The sequence below is a fragment of the Somniosus microcephalus genome, chromosome 12 (assembly GCF_052327205.1).
Source record: "Somniosus microcephalus isolate GS21.2 chromosome 12, FLI_Smic_1.0, whole genome shotgun sequence".
Taxonomy (NCBI): Eukaryota; Metazoa; Chordata; class Chondrichthyes; order Squaliformes; family Somniosidae; genus Somniosus; species Somniosus microcephalus.
This window is the reverse complement of record NC_140998.1, coordinates 58,441,301-58,456,937: the sequence shown is the minus strand read 5'-3', so window position 1 is coordinate 58,456,937 and position 15,637 is coordinate 58,441,301. Positions and strand designations below refer to the sequence as shown.

Here is a 15,637-nt window from a genome sequence, read left to right as displayed (position 1 = left end):
GGGGCCTTCAATGTCCATCACCAAGAGTGGCTCGGTAGCACCACTACTGACCGAGCTGGCTGAGTCCTGAAGGACATAACTGCCAGTCTGGGCCTGCGACAGGTGGTGAGTGAACCAACAAGAGGGAAAAATCTACTTGACCTCGTCCTCGCCAATCTACCTGTCGCAGATGAATCTGTCCATGACAGTATTGACAGCAGTGACCACCGCACAGTCTTTGTGGAGACGAAGTCCCATCTTCACACTGAGAATATCCTCCTTCGTGTTGTGTGGCACTACCACCATGCTAAATAGATTCAGAACAGATCTAGCAGCTCAAAACTGGGCATCCATGAGGCGCTGTGGACCATCAGCAGCAGCAGAATTGTATTCCACCACAATCTGAAACCTCATGGCCCAGCATATCCCTCAGTCTACCATTACTACCAAGCCAGGGGACCAACCCTGGTTCAAGAACGAGTATAGAGGAGCATGCCAGGAGCAGCACCAGGCGTACCTAAAAATGAGGTGCCAACCTGGGGAAGCTGCAACACAGGACTACATGCATGCTATAGACAAGGCTAAGCAATCCCACAATCAACGGATCAGATCAAAGCTCTGCAGACCTGCCACATCCAGTCGTGAATGGTGGTGGACCATTAAACAACTAATGGGAGGAAGAGGCTTCAAGAATATCCCCATTCTCAATGATGGTGGAGCCCAGCACGTGAGTGCAAAAGACAAGGCTGAAGGGTTTGCAACCAACTTCAGCCAGAAGTGCCGAGTGGATGAACCATATCGGCCTACTCATGAGGTCCCCACTATCACAGAAGCCATTCTTCAGCCAGTTCGATTCACTCCACATGATATCAAGAAACGGCTGAGCGCACTGGATACAGCAAAGGCTATAGGCCCCGACAACATCCTGGCTATCGTGCTGAAGACTTGTGCTCCAGAACTAGCCGTGCCTCTAGCCAAGCTGTTCCAGTACAACTACAGCACTGGCATCTATCCGACAATGTGGAAAACTGCCCAGGTATGTCCTGTCCACAAAAAGCAGGACAAAGCCAACCCGGCCAATTACCGCCCCATCAGTCTACTCTCAATCACCAGTAAAGTGATGGAAGGTGTCATCGACAGTGCTATCAAGTGGCACTTACTCACCAATAACCTGCTCACTGATGCCCAGTTTGGGTTCCGCCAAGACCACTCGGCTCCCTTGGTCCAAACCTGGACAAAAGAGCTGAATTCCAGAAGTGAGGTGAGAGTGACTGCCCTTGACCTCAGGGCAGCATTTGACTGAGTGTGGCATCAAGGAGCATTAGTAAAACTGAAGTCAATGTGAATCAGGGAGAAAACGCTCCACTGGCTGGAGTCATACCTAACACAAAGGAAGATAGTTGTGGTGGTTGAAGGTCAATCATCACAGCCCCAGGACATCACTACAGGAGTTCCTCAGGTGAGTGTCATAGGCCCAACCATCTTCAGCTACTTCATTAATGACCTTCCATCCAACATAATGTCAGAAATGGGGATGTTCGCTGATGACTGCACAGTGTTCAGTGCCATTCACAACTCCTCAGATAATGAAGCAGTCCATGCCCGCATGCAACAAGACCTGGATGACGTTCAGGCTTGGGCTGATGAGTGGCAGGTAACATTTGCACCACAGAAGTGCCAGGCAATGACTAGCTCCAACAAGCGAGAGTCTAAACACCTCCCCTTGACATTCAATGGCATTACCATTGCCGAATCGCCCACTATCAATATCCTGGGGGTCACCATTAACCAGAATCTTAACTGGACCAGCCACATAAATACTGTGGCAACAAGAGCAGGTCAGAGGCTAGGTATTCTGCAGTGAGTGTCTCACCTCCTGACTCCCCAAAGCCTTTCCACCATCCACAAGGCAGTAGTATGGAGTGTGATGGAATACTCTCCACTTGCCTGGATGAGTGCAGCTCCAACAACACTCGAAGCTTGACACCATCCAAGACAAAGCAGCCCGTTTGATTGGCACCCCATCCACAACCTTAAACATTCACTCCCTCCACCACCGGCGTACCGTGGCTGCAGTGTGTACCATCTACAAGATGCACTGCAGCAACTCACCAAGGCTTCTTCGGCAGCACCTCCCAAACCCGTGATCTCTTCCACCTAGAAGGACAAGGGCAGCAGGTGCATGGGAAAACCACCACCTCCAAATTCCCCTCCAAGTCACACACCATCCTGACTTAGAAGCATATTGCCGATCCTTCATCGTCGCTGGGTCAAAATCCTGGAACTCCCTACCTAACAGCACTGTGGGAGTACCTTCACCACACGGACTGCAGCGGTTCAAGAAGGCGGCTCACCACCACATTCTCAAGGGCTACTAGGGATGGGAAATAAATGCTAGCATTGTCAGCGACGCCCTGATCCCATAAAACGAATAAAACTTTTTTTTTTAATTAACTTCTCATGCTCTGAGAACCTCTGCTTCTCCAGTCATCAAAGATTGTCATCTAAAAATCCACCTAACAGGGCAAAAGTTTTAAACTCTCACAGCTGCTGAGGACTCACAAAATGCTTTAATAAATGAGTCTTGTAGCTAGTGAATAACTTGGATGTGCAAAGACAACAAATCTGATCTGTTACTTAATTCATTGACCTGGAATTTGCAGTTGTAATGACAGCGAAACTGTCAGCGTTCGCTGTCATTACAACTGTGAATCTGACAGCGACTTCTGGAGTGCACACATGCGTAGTTAAACATGAAAATCCAAAAGTTGCTGTCAGTCAATCTCTGCTCCTTCACAACCAGCAATCAATTGGAATCACTGAACTGACGAGAACTTAAGCTTTTAAAACCCCCGCAAAAAGTTAAGCCTTGTTGAGTGAGGTGTAACTGGGTTTTAAAAAGTTTACTGAGTCATTACTACTGCTGAACAACCGTTCTGACCCTGAAAAACTAATTTTATATTTGTGGAATGTTGATTTTTTTCCATTATTATAAAAGTTCCATGTTTTTTATAATTTTTTTGAAAAGTTTGTTTATGCTATTTAAGCTTCTACCTTCATCCCATGTGTATTTCCCAATCTTTATTTCACTCTCTGTAAAATGATTAAAAAGTGAAGGAAAATCAGTGCATTTTACTTCCTGGTTTGCTGTCTGTGAGAATTCTTCAATGTGATTGACTGCTCAGCCAGCTTGATGACATCACTATTGCTGGATGCTGGAGATCCCCTAGACTTGGCGTCAGAATCAAATTAATGTCAGGAGAGGTGAAATCGATGCCACAGAGAACGCTAGATCTTTATGGGCAGCTTTCTTCAAGGTCAGTGACGAGCACTATCACTTCGCTGCTGACTGCAAAATCCAGGCCAGTGTTGCCTTTGGAAAGGCAGAAACATTGCTCTTGCCTCTTCAATCCATGGAGCAGGCTATAAGTGTGATACAAGGGCCATAAAGCAGTATAATATGTCTGATTTACGGGATTGCTCAGGAAGGTAATAGTAGTTCTTGTTGCAATATTGCACTGCAATAGATTTTTTATCACATTGATGCATGATAATATTTTTCAAGTAGGACTTGCCAAGCCCTAGTCTGTATCCATTTATCATATTTCACATGTAATGTACACTTGAGAACATTCTGTTCTTATTTGAATTCTCAATTATAACTAAAATCACTGTATGCAGGATCATCAACACAGCTGCATTTGGCTGGAGTCTCATGTATAAGATACTTGCTGGAGTGCCCGGCGGTGCCGAGGGTTTTTTGAGGGCATATAAATGAGTTTGTCTGTCTGTCTGTCTGTGTGGGAAGGAGAGAGAGAGAGAGAGGGAAAGAGAGAGAGAGAGAGAGAGAGGGAAGAGGAGAGAGAGGGAAGAGGAGAGAGAGGGAAGGAGAGAGAGAGAGAGAGAGAGGGAAGAGGAGAGAGGGGAAGAGGAGAGAGAGGGAAGGAGAGAGAGAGGGAAGGAGAGAGAGAGAGATAGGGAAGGAGAGAGAGAGAGAGGGAAGGAGCGAGAGAGAGAGGGAAGAAGAGAGAGAGAGAGGGAAGGAGAGAGAGGGAAGGAGAGACAGACACAGAGGGAAGGAGAGAGAGAGAGAGAGGGAAGGAGAGAGAGAGGGAAGGAGAGAGAGAGAGAGAGAGGGAAGGAGAGAGAGAGACAGAGAGGGAAGGAGAGAGAGAGACAGAGAGGGAAGGAGAGGGAGACAGAGAGAGAGAGGGAAGGAGAGAGGGAAGGAGAGCGAGAGAGAGGGAAGGAGAGAGAGAGAGAGAGTGAGGGAAGGAGAGAGAGAGAGAGAGGGAAGGAGAGAGAGAGAGAGAGGGAAGAGGAGAGAGAGAGAGAGAGAGGGAAGGAGAGAGAGAGAGAGAGAGAGGGAAGGAGAGAGTGAGGGAAGGAGATAGAGAAGAGAGGAAGACACCCCGGGGAAGCGGCTGGACTCAGAGCCCGGCGGGTGAAGAAGGTGCGGCCGCCATTTTGTGCGGTCGGCGGGAAGTTTGAATTGCGGCGGCCGAAGGAAGGAAGAAGGCGAGCTCTCCCTCTCCCACCCCTTCACACTTTCCCTCCCTCACCCTGTCTCTCTCCCTCCCCCTCTCTCTCCCTGCCGCTCTCACTCTCCCCTCTCTCTCCCCCCTCTCTCCCTGCCCCTCCCTCTCCCTGCCCCTCTCTCCCTGCCCCTCTCTCTCTCCCTCCCCTCTCTCTCCCTGCCGCTCTCTCTCTCTACCCCCCTCTCTCTCCCTGGCCCTCTCTCTCCCTGCCCCTCTCTCTCCCTGCCCCTCTCTCTCCCTGCCCCTCTCTCTCTCCCTGCCCCTCTCTCTCTCCCTGCCCCTCTCTCTCTCCCTGCCCCTGTCTCTCTCCCTCCCTCACCCTCTCTTCATCCCCCTCTCTCTCCCTGCCGCTCTCTCCCCTCTCTCTCTCCCCCCTCTCTCTCCCTGCCCCTCCCTCTCTCCCTCCCCCTCTCTCTCTCCCTCCCCCTCTCTCTCTCCCTCCCTCCCCGCTCTCTCTCTCTCTCCCTCCGACTCACGGTACCAGAACGGAGTCAGTCCGACACCGGGAGGCCAGGTGCCCATCGCTCAGAAGCGAGCCCGGGGTTCCTCATGTTTAACCAGGCGGGCCTTTGGACCCGGTTGGCCGGGTGGCAGTCGAAGGCCTTTCGCTCCGGACTCCCGTGTGCGAGAGCCCGGCGGGTGAAGAAGGGCGGCCGCCATTTTGTGAGGTCGGCGGGAGAGAGAGAGAGAGAGAGGGGGGGCGCAGGAGAGAGAGAGAGAGGGGAAGGAGAGAGAGAGAGAGGGGGGGTAAGGAGAGAGAGAGAGAAGGGGTGGAAGGAGAGAGAGAGCCGCCACTCCTCCGGTCGATGTGTTGCGGGCCGACCCCTGATGAGCACCCGATCTGCTGCGCCGGAGCTCTCGCCACTGCTCCTCTGCTCGCTGTCTCTCGGGCCGCGTGGTTCTCTGTTTTCCCGCGCAGCTGGCCAGAGAAGAAAAACAAAAGAGATGAAGAGAGACGCGACTGAGTGAATGATCTAATTTAAAGCAGCCTCTCCCCCACTAAAAGGTGAGAGCCGGAGGGAGATTTTGCGGGTGAAGAAGGGCGGCCGCCAGCGCTTCAGGCCCGTCTGGTCTTTAATGGCCGCCACTCACCTCAGCTCAGCTCCCGCTTGGCAGTTTGAAGGATTATGCCCCACCCACAAATGCCATGAAACGCCCCCCAATTGGTCAACCATCACATCACTCAACGCTAATGAGCGGTAGGATTGGTCAACCGCTAATGAGCGGATTTTTGAACGCTTTTTGTATACTGTCAGAACAATTTTTGTCTGATGAAAAAGTACATACGCCTATGACACTCCCCTGATCATCAGCTTTCTTTTGATATAACATATGTGTAGGTACGCTCTATAACTTTTGAGTGTATAGTGGACACACAGACAGACAGACAGACAGACAAACCAACTCCTTTATTTTATATTATGTAAGATATAGGCCTAGAAATTCAGTTGTTAGCGCCAGCCGCTAGCGCCATAAGAGGGCGAGAAGTGGGGCGCGAAGCGGCTAGCACCCGGGCACGGCGCGATCTGCGCCTCTCGCGAACTTGAGTCAAGAATTAGCGGCGGCGCAAAACCGCAGCGCCCGCTTAGCTGCGCGCGCAGATCCTGACATCATTTCATGGTGCAACGCCCTTGGTGCGCCCTGAAATGGAACTTCAGTGGCAACCCCCTTCTTTGCGCCTAGCGCTCCCAGCGACTAGTTGAGTGGAATGGTTCCCAGTCGCTGTGGGGCTGGGGGGGGGCGCTATTTAAAGGGGACTCTTCCTCCATTCTTTGTGGCAGCCATTTTGTTCCACTCCTGTGTGAGAGAGAGAGATTTGGAGAGAGACAAAGGGAGAGAGTTTTCTGCTTTGACTCATCGCTCGCACAGGTACTTCTGGCTTCAGGCCAGAGCTTTGCAGTTGGATTTATTTCTTAGTGCCATAGCCTTGAGTGGCCACATATAATGGGGGCTGCAATGGGTGGAAACGTTGGGTTTCTGCATTGCATTGAAAGGGCTCAGAGACACCGAGAGAGAGTGCCAATCATGGCCAGACGGAGAAGGGCCAACAGGCGTCGGCACAGGAGGCCTTACCCTCCCAGGGTATACCGACAGCACTTCTCCTACCTCAACATGTCTGAGGAGCAGTGCATTCGGAGGCTTCGATTCAGAAGGGAGGTGGTCACGGAGATCTGCCACCTGCTTCAGAGAGATCTGCAGCCTCAGCTGAGGAGCAGGACGTCTCTGTCGGTGGCAGTGAAGGTGACAGTGGCTCTCAACTTCTATGCCACCGGCTCCTTCCAATCTGCTACTGGGGACATTACCAATATCTCCCAGTTTGCGGTGCATCGCTGCATCCGCCAGGTCACAAATGCCCTCTTCAGAAGGAGACGTCAGTACATTTCCTTCCCCATGACCCCGGACAAGCAGCAAGAGCGTGCAATGGGATTTGCAAGAATAGCGGGCTTCCCCATGGTCCAGGGCGCCATTGACTGCATGCATGTGGCTTTATGGGCGCCTCTAGAGAATGCCGAGGATTACCGCAACCGGAAGGGCTACCATTCGCTGAACATGCAGTTGGTTTGTGACCACAGGCAGCTCATACTAGCTGTGAATGCCCGCTTTCGAGGTAGCAGCCACGACACCTTCATCCTGCGCCAGACTTCTGTGGCAGACATTTTTGAAGCCCCGGCTCACCCAGGAGGCTGGCTTCTCGGGGACAAGGGCTATCCTTTGTGCACCTGGCTGATGACCCCACTCCGTGCGCCCAGCACCCCTGCTGAAGAACGATACAATGACAGCCATCAAGCGACCAGGAACATCATTGAGCACACAATCGGCATGCTGAAGCAACGGTTCCACTGTCTGGACCAATCCGGGGGAGCCCTACAGTACTCGCCTGAGCGAGTCTCCCATTTCATTGTAGTGTGCTGCATGCTGCACAACCTGGCTATCCTCAGGACTCAGCCATTGCCAGCAGACATTGGAGGACCACCAGAGGAGGAGGAGGAGGAGGAGCACCAAGATGGGAGGGAGGCACAAAGTGCAAGGGCTGTCCGTCAGCGGCTTATTGCAAGTCGGTTCTAAGCCCCCTCTCAGGGAATGGCTTGTCCCATTGAAAGAACATGAATGGAGCCACTCCGCAAACCCTGAGGCGGTCAAGGCAACAAATAGTTCAAAGTGCAAACATGGACAATCTGACTAAAGACAATTTTTTATTTAACAAACTCTGTGCCCTTCCTGCATGACAAATAAATACAGAGAAACCCCCCACAAAACAGTTAGACACATAACTGGCTCTCACAACCTGGAGAAAATGAACAAAACAGTAAAACAAAAATGACCATTATCCTCGACCTTCATAAAAAAGTAACACAACACTCTCGGACTTCATAAAAAAGTAACACAACATTCTCGGCCTTCATAAAAAACTCAACATTTTGCCACACCTCCTACTTTTTGGCCTGCGAGGGTGATCCGCCTCGCCTACGCGATTGGCCCCTTCCCACCCTGCAGCTCCTCCTCAAGGGGAACCCAGTGGCTGCAGCAAGGCTGGGGGAAGGCTGCTGAGGGTCAGATAGTGAGTCGGCAGATGCCCTTGGGGGACGGCCTGGACCAGCTCTGGGCCTGGAGGGCCCGGCTGCTGACTGCTCCAACTCTGCTTGGGCGGCAGCAGTCTGTCCTACGGGTGGTGGCAGCTGCAGTGGAGGAGTGACAGTGTTGGCAGCAGAAATGCTGCCAACCTGACAGAACACAGGCACTCCCTGGTCGGCTGATACACTGGCACTCGCACGGGCCAGCACTGAAGCATGCGCAGCAATCTGCTGAAGCACAGATTGCTGGGCTGCTGCGGCACGGCGAGGCCCCCGGCGATTCCTGGCCAATCCAGCGAGGGTGGCAGCAGTTAGTGCCCGTGTGGCCCTGATCTGTGTCTGCATCAGACCAGCCAGTGAATGCATGGCACGACGAAGCACTTGGCTGGAAGCCGCATGTGATGCAGCGACGTCCTGCTGACTCCTGGCCTGTGATGCAGCGACGTCCTGCTGACTCCTGGCCTGTGATGCAGCGACCTCCTGCTGACTCCTGGCCTGTGATGCAGCGACCTCCTGCAGACTCCTGGCCTGTGCTGCCCCGAAGTCCTGCAGACTCCTGGCCTGTGCTGCCCCGAATTCCTGCAGACTCCTGGCCTGTGCTGCCCCGAATTCCTGCACACTCCTTGCCAGTGACTCTATGCAGTCAGGCATCCTTGCCACTGCAGCCTTGAGTTCAATGTGCCTGCGCTCAGCCTGCGCACCCATTTCACCAAGGAGCTGCACCTCCTCTGCGCTCACTATAGCAGGACTGGAAGCCGAACTCACCCTCCAGGGAGAAGGCCGCCGAGCTTCCCTACCCCTCCCGCGTTGCTGCAGCCCGCTGGGCCCCGGAGCTTCACCCTCATCAGGCCCTTCCCCCCTGCTCCCCTCCAGGGAAGACGTGTCCCCATCATGGCCATGGGCTGCCTCGGCTGAGGGTGGCAATGATGGGCCGGCTTCCTCTTCCTCGCCTTCCGATTCACTCACAGTGCCAGCTTGAGGGCCCACCTCCTCACCTGGTGATTCAGCATCTGAAAGCAGGGAGGCACAAGAGTTGCTTTAGAGTGAGGACAGGGCAGCAGCGAGGGAGGCATGAGTGCTGCAATGCACTGCATTGGTTCGAGAGTGGCAAAGGATGCTGCTGTGAGGCACAAGTGGAAAGAGAAAGGTCAAAAAGGTGATGACCTTATCATTGCTGTCCAGAACGGGGTCGGCATCTCCAGTGGCGACGGGGCCAATCAGCAGGCCTCCCATAATCTGCTCCACTTGCTGCTCCAGGTCACTGAGGTCTTTAAGTTCAGGATTGCCTCCCCTGGTCCGTAGCTGCTGCCTGCGATTGTGGGCCAGCTTGCCCTGCAAGAGCAAGGATGGGCTCTGAGTACAGTGTCAAGCCCTGATCTTGCCTGCACTGTCTCCCATGGTGGAATAGCCCTGACAGTGTCAAGCCCTCATCTTGCCTGCACTGCTTCCCATGGTGGAATAGCCCTGACAGTGTCAAGCCCTCATCTTGCCTGCACTGCCTCCCATGGTGGGATAGCCCTGACAGTGTCAAGCCCTCATCTTGCATGCACTGCCTCCCATGGTGGAATAGCCCTGACAGTGTCAAGCCCTGATCTTACCTGCACTGCCTCCCATGGTGGAATAGCCCTGACAGTGTCAAGCTGTCATCTTGCCTGCACTGCCTCCCATGGTGGAATAGCCCTGACAGTGTCAAGCCCTCATCTTGCCTGCACTGCCTCCCATGGTGGAATAGCCCCGACAGTGTGTAAAGTGATGACTGTGCATGTGATTTTCATGAGAGTCCCATAGGTGTTGGATGAGGGCTCGGCATTGGGGCTTTCAGGACCCTGTGGCCAGAAAGTGAGGTGCACATGCAGGGATGAAGAGGATACTGGAAAGGGTATTCACCGTGACAACCCTAGTGAGGTCGTTGAACTTCTTTCTGCATTGCGTGGGTGTCCTGGGGACCATGCTACTGGAGGTCACTCTGTTTGCCACCTCCCTCCAAGCTTTCCTGTATTTGCTGGGCAGCAGCCTCCTGCCACTGTCAGGGAAGAGGACAGGTCGCCTGCGCTCCACTGCGCCAACCAGAACCTTCAGGGCACCCTCACTAAAGCGCTGCGCTCGCTCCCTAGCCTTCTCCATGGTCATGGGCGTTGAGTTGTTGAAGCAGGTCTGTCTAGGCCTAGATTCAGGGCTGCAGTGTGCAGGGCGTGGCAGCAAAACAAATCGACCCTCCCCCTTTAAGAGGTGACCGGCGCCAGCGTGTCTGCCTGCAATCTATAACTCGCCGCACCAGCGCTGCACCCGCCCTCGCTGGTAGTGCCTCGGCTCGCCGGCTTAGTGCCTTATGATAGTCGTGCACCGCCTGCTTTAGCACAGCAGCAACCTCTTGGGGCAATGCAACTCAATTTCGGCGAAGGTGGCGCTAAGTTGCGCCCGGCGCTAAAATTAGCGAACGCCTGGCTGTAGCGCCCCAAATGTGGCGATACTGAATTTCTAGGCCATAGACCCTATAGTTTAATTACAGGGTTTTCACTACCATTATGGATGCTGGGTTGACACCATCTCCTCTGCATCTTTGTGTTTTCTATTACTCTCCAGCAAATCTCACAGGCAGGCAACCTGTGAAAACAAAAGTTGCATTTAAAGAGCATCTTTAACAACCTCAGGATGCTCCAAAGCACTTTACAGCCAATTACATACTTTTGAAGTGTAGCCACTGTTGTAATGTAGGGAAAGGAAAGAGAGAAAGAAAGAGCAATAAAGAAGGTTAATAAAGAGAGAGAAGATGATTGATGCCAGTTATCTGTCCCTTGTGAACAATATGATGGACACAGCTTGCTGCATTTAACCTTAATTGTATTGTTGGTGCAGGGCAACACTTCATATATATGGATCACTTCCAGAAATGTCAGTTAAAGAAAGAACTCGTATTTGTATAATACCTTTCACAGTCTCATGATGTCCCAAAGCGTTTTACAGCAAATTAAGTACATTCAAAGTGTAGTCACTGTTGTAATGTAGGCAAGTGCAGCAGCCAATTTTCACAGCGTTGTCCCACAAACAGCAATGAGACAAATGAGCAGCTAATCTGTATTACTTATATTGATTGAAGGATAAATGTTGGCCAGTACATTGGGAGAATGCCCCTGCTCGTCTTGGAATAGTGCCATTGGAATCTTTTTTTTTGTGGACCAGTTAAGGTAGACGGGGCTTTAATGTCTCGTCAAAAAGACAGCATCTCTGATAGCACAGTACACCCTCAGTATTGCAGTGAAGTGTAAGTCTAGATGGTCTGCTCATCTATGTAGTTGGCTTAAACCCATGGCCTTCTGACGCATTAGTGAGATCGCTACCATTGAGCAAAGGCTGACACAAAGTTGGACCTATGATTTGTCTAGTGTTACCAGCACTGCTGCGGCACAGTGTACTGGTGCTATCGTGCATTATGCTGTGCATGAATAGGATGCATGTTCTGGTTATGATTGATTGGAAACACAATAGTGGCTGTATCTTCGGGGCAAGTGCAGACACTTCCATAGTGCAAGGAAAGAAAATCAAAAAACATCACCATAGGTTGCTCTCGTGCTCAAGAGAAGTTGCGAGTCGGCTGAGGAACAGGCATTTCCTCTACGTTGGGGATATGTAGCACAGGTGGAACCAAAAAGGAAGGCAGGAAAATAAAATGACAGAATGCCTAAACTCTATGGACTGTGGGCTACGGACCAAGAGTCGGAGAGTGGGATTAGGCTGGATAGCTCTTTTTTGGCCAGCACAGACACAATGGGCTGAACAGCCTGCTTCTGTGTCGTAAACTTCTATGATTCTATGATACTCCTGCACATTTAGTTCCACACTTCCTAACTTCTATTGTGAATTAAGTCTACTGACTGGAGGTTACCTTCAACTGTGAAAGATTTAACATATTTATTTTTAGCTACTGGGGTCCACTTGTTCTGAATAAGCCATAATCTGTTATTCAAATCACGTAAAGGCCAATGGCACGTTATGTGCTTGCTGTGTTTTACAGCTGTTTTTTTACTGCTCTTCAGCCTCCGGCTCTTGACATCAACGTAAACCTGATGGACTTTGATTTTTTAGATCGACGGCAAGGAAGTCTCATTATTCCACCGACACCTTCGCTGACTGCAGCCAAGATGCTGAGAGCGGCTGGAGAGTCTATTTTGGTGGTGACATCATGACATTTCATCATGACATCACCACATACAAACTGTTGCCATCATCGTCACAGTGATGTCATGACACAACAGCTTGACCTCACTTCTCTGCTCGTGCACACTGGCCTAAATGTCATGGCCAACCCCACACATGCAGATTGTTAGGCCCCCACAGTGCAGCTAGTTTACAGGAACACCGGCTGCACGTTGCAAAATAAATAAATGCGGGAGAGTGGCACAGTTAACTGGCATTCCTGAGACCCAGGCTGTCAATGTAAAAGAAGATCAAGTTAAAAGTGATGCTATCATTAAAATGCGTTGTTTTTTAATACTTCGCCAGCTCTTACCTTTGTTAGAAATGATCACTAACTAACACAGTGGAGCAAACTGAGCAGAAACTCAACCAACATCACTAAAACTGGTCATTATCACATTGCTGTTTGTGGGATCCTGCTGAGTGCAAAATGGCTGCTGCGTTTCCCACATCACAACAGTGTCTTGCTTCAAAAGTGCTTTGGCTGATAAGCGTTTTGGGACATCCTGAGGCGCGATGTAATTGCAAGTCTTTCTTCTTTCTTTATTACAATAAGATCAAATGTTGTTTACGTGTCAAACAATTGGCATCCACATGTAAAACATACTGCAAAAGAATGATTGTGTAAGTTTAAATCCTGCTGAGAATCAATCATTTTGCAATCGGGATTGAATTGCTGGCCATTTAAGGTCTGACAGCCTGCCATAAGGGATCAGTTTGTTCACCAACTCCCTATCAGGTCAAAGGCCAACAAAATATCTCTATGAAGGAATTAGAAACCGGGTTTAAGAACTAACTCTGATGGTTATGCTGTAATTCTATGCATTTTAGGTACTTTTCTTACAACAACATCATAACAAATATTACGGCCTAGAAATTGCAGTCGGAGGTGTACCTCCGGAGTACGCCTCCGACCCGCGAAACCTTTACAAAATTACCTCCTGGAGCCCAGGCTGCGAAGAGTTGCGGTCTCAGGCCTCGAGGCGGAAGGCAGCGTAATGGCCCACGGATCCTTCGGAAGCGTCCCTGGGATCATGTGGACCCGGTCCACCAATGATAAAGGAAAATTCCATTGCAATCATTTATGAAGGGAATCCCCTAATGATATGCAATGGAATCCCCAAATAATTATACAATGTACAGAATTCTAATAATTATACAATGTACAGAATTCTAATAATTATACAATGTACAGAATTGGAATTTTATTCATAAGTTCCTTCATTGTACCAACCTCAATAAAAATTAAATTTTTTGATAAATAATTTAAAACATCAATAAGACTAATCCAGGCTAATATTTGCATAATCTCATTTAAAGTGTTTGTGCATCATTTTGGATTTTTAAATGTTTTATTTAAGCCTTATATATATCCTTACACTGATGCAAGCAGGCCCAATGCCTGCTTTTACCAGCAGTAAGAGTTGCATGGGCAATTGCTGGGCAGTTGTTGGGCAAATATCCCATCTCTGCGCCAACAATACTCAGTTTTCAGGCGGTTCAGATGATCTGTCAAGGCGTAAATTGACAGATCGCAATTTCTGGATTTCGCACATGCACATGTGGAAATCCGGAACTTGCGGGGCCTTTCAAAGGCAATACGACGGTGTACTCTGAGCGTACGCCGTCACAGACACTGTAATTTCAGGGCCTACATCTTTTTGATTACATGTGACCTGCACTTGCGGTGGTCACATCAGCACTATTGTACATGTGTCTACATTAACCTAAATTGATAAGTATCTGTACAATAATAACAACATGGAGCAGTCGGCATGGATTCAAAAGGGCAAGCACCTGCTTGACCAACCTCCTTGATCTTTGTGAAGGAGTGACAACCCAAGTAGACTATGGTAAGCTCAGTGACATGATGTACCTCAACTTTCAAAAGGCATTTGATAAAGTTCTACACAATAGGCTATAAATTAAACTCAAAGCTGTAGGGGTTCACAGTAAACAATGGAAATGGACAAGAAAGTGGCAGAAGGTTAGAAAACAATGTGCAATCATTAGAGGACTTGAGTTAGGATGGGAGGAAGTACTGAGTGGGGTACCTTAGAGCCCAGTACTGGGTCCATTACTGTTTCTAATTTTCTGGATCCAGAAACTTAATACAAAGTGGTCAAATCTGCAGAAGATACCAAACCAATAGGAGCAGTGGAATCAGAGGACACAACTCAGAAATTACAGAATTGAGTTGGACAAAGCTCGGTTTGGGGTCCCAACATTTGACTAGACAGTACTAAATGCTGCTAGAGTTTATTACAATTGCGAAAGGCAAAAAGAAATGAATAAATTAAAATGACTTACTGTTGCCAGAGTAACTGTAACTTTTTATGTATAATGGCCCAGATATTCCGATCCCTACGGGTGAGTACGCGCTGTGCACCCACCGGTAGGGACATTGGAAATGCCGGTTTCAGGCATGCACAGCGTGTAATGAAATCTGTTTGTCTTGATCCTGTATTTGTTTTGCACTCATGTATATTACCCTCCCCCACTGTGTATAGTTTCACTTCCTCTTTCCCGACTAACCTGGGAGGTTCCAGGTCTTGGCTCTTGGCTCCGCCCCTGACTTCTCTTACATAAAGATCCCAGGATCTGTATGACTCATTCCTGTGAACCAGTCGGCGTGTTGAGATGTTAGCTCTGATCTTAGTGATTAAAAGCCAACTTGTTTAAGTCTATAACTTCTAGTTTTGTGGTTATTGAAGGCCCATCACAGCGCATGCGCTGAAAACCGGCATTCCAATCTGTCAAGAATGGTCTTGACAGATCCTCCGGCTGCCCTGGAGAAGGGCCTCTGCGGGCAGATAGTTCCGCTTTTTGAAGACCCTCCGCCCGCAGAAAACACTTACAATTATTACGCCTGGTAAAAGCAGGCATAAGGCCTGCTTTTACCAGGATAAGAGTTGAAAAAAGTTTTTAAAATGTTTTCACTGATTTATCATTTAAAAATATTTTTTAAAAAGGTAAGTTTATTTTTAGCCCTGTAAAAAACTTTAATTATTTTTTTCAAAAATTTAAATTTTTGTTTAAAATACTTAATTTATTGTAATTTCAAGTCATTTTAAAAATGTGATTAAAAAAAATGTATTTAAAGTTTTACTATGTTTTTGGGGTGATCTCCATTCATATATTTGACAGGTCTTCCTGTCAAGTGTATGAAGGGAGATTCCCTTCTTTGATTGGCTCCCCATGGCCCACATGATCCCAGGGACACTGTGAACTGCCTGCGCCTCTGGGATATGTGGGCCCAGCGCACTTGGAGTTTGGAGAGGCCCAGGAGCGGAAGTGTGTATGTCCTGGGAGCCCTCAGGTAAGGGCGTAGATTTTTCCAGATCGCAGGCCTCT

General features: G+C 49.5%; 1 protein-coding gene across 2 annotated transcripts in view; it reads left to right on the top strand.

The window, feature by feature from the left end:
- Positions 1–15,637, top strand: part of mdga2a (MAM domain containing glycosylphosphatidylinositol anchor 2a) — a 1,193,698-nt gene that overhangs the window by 740,135 nt on the left and 437,926 nt on the right. The gene's annotated exons all lie outside the window — the stretch shown is intronic.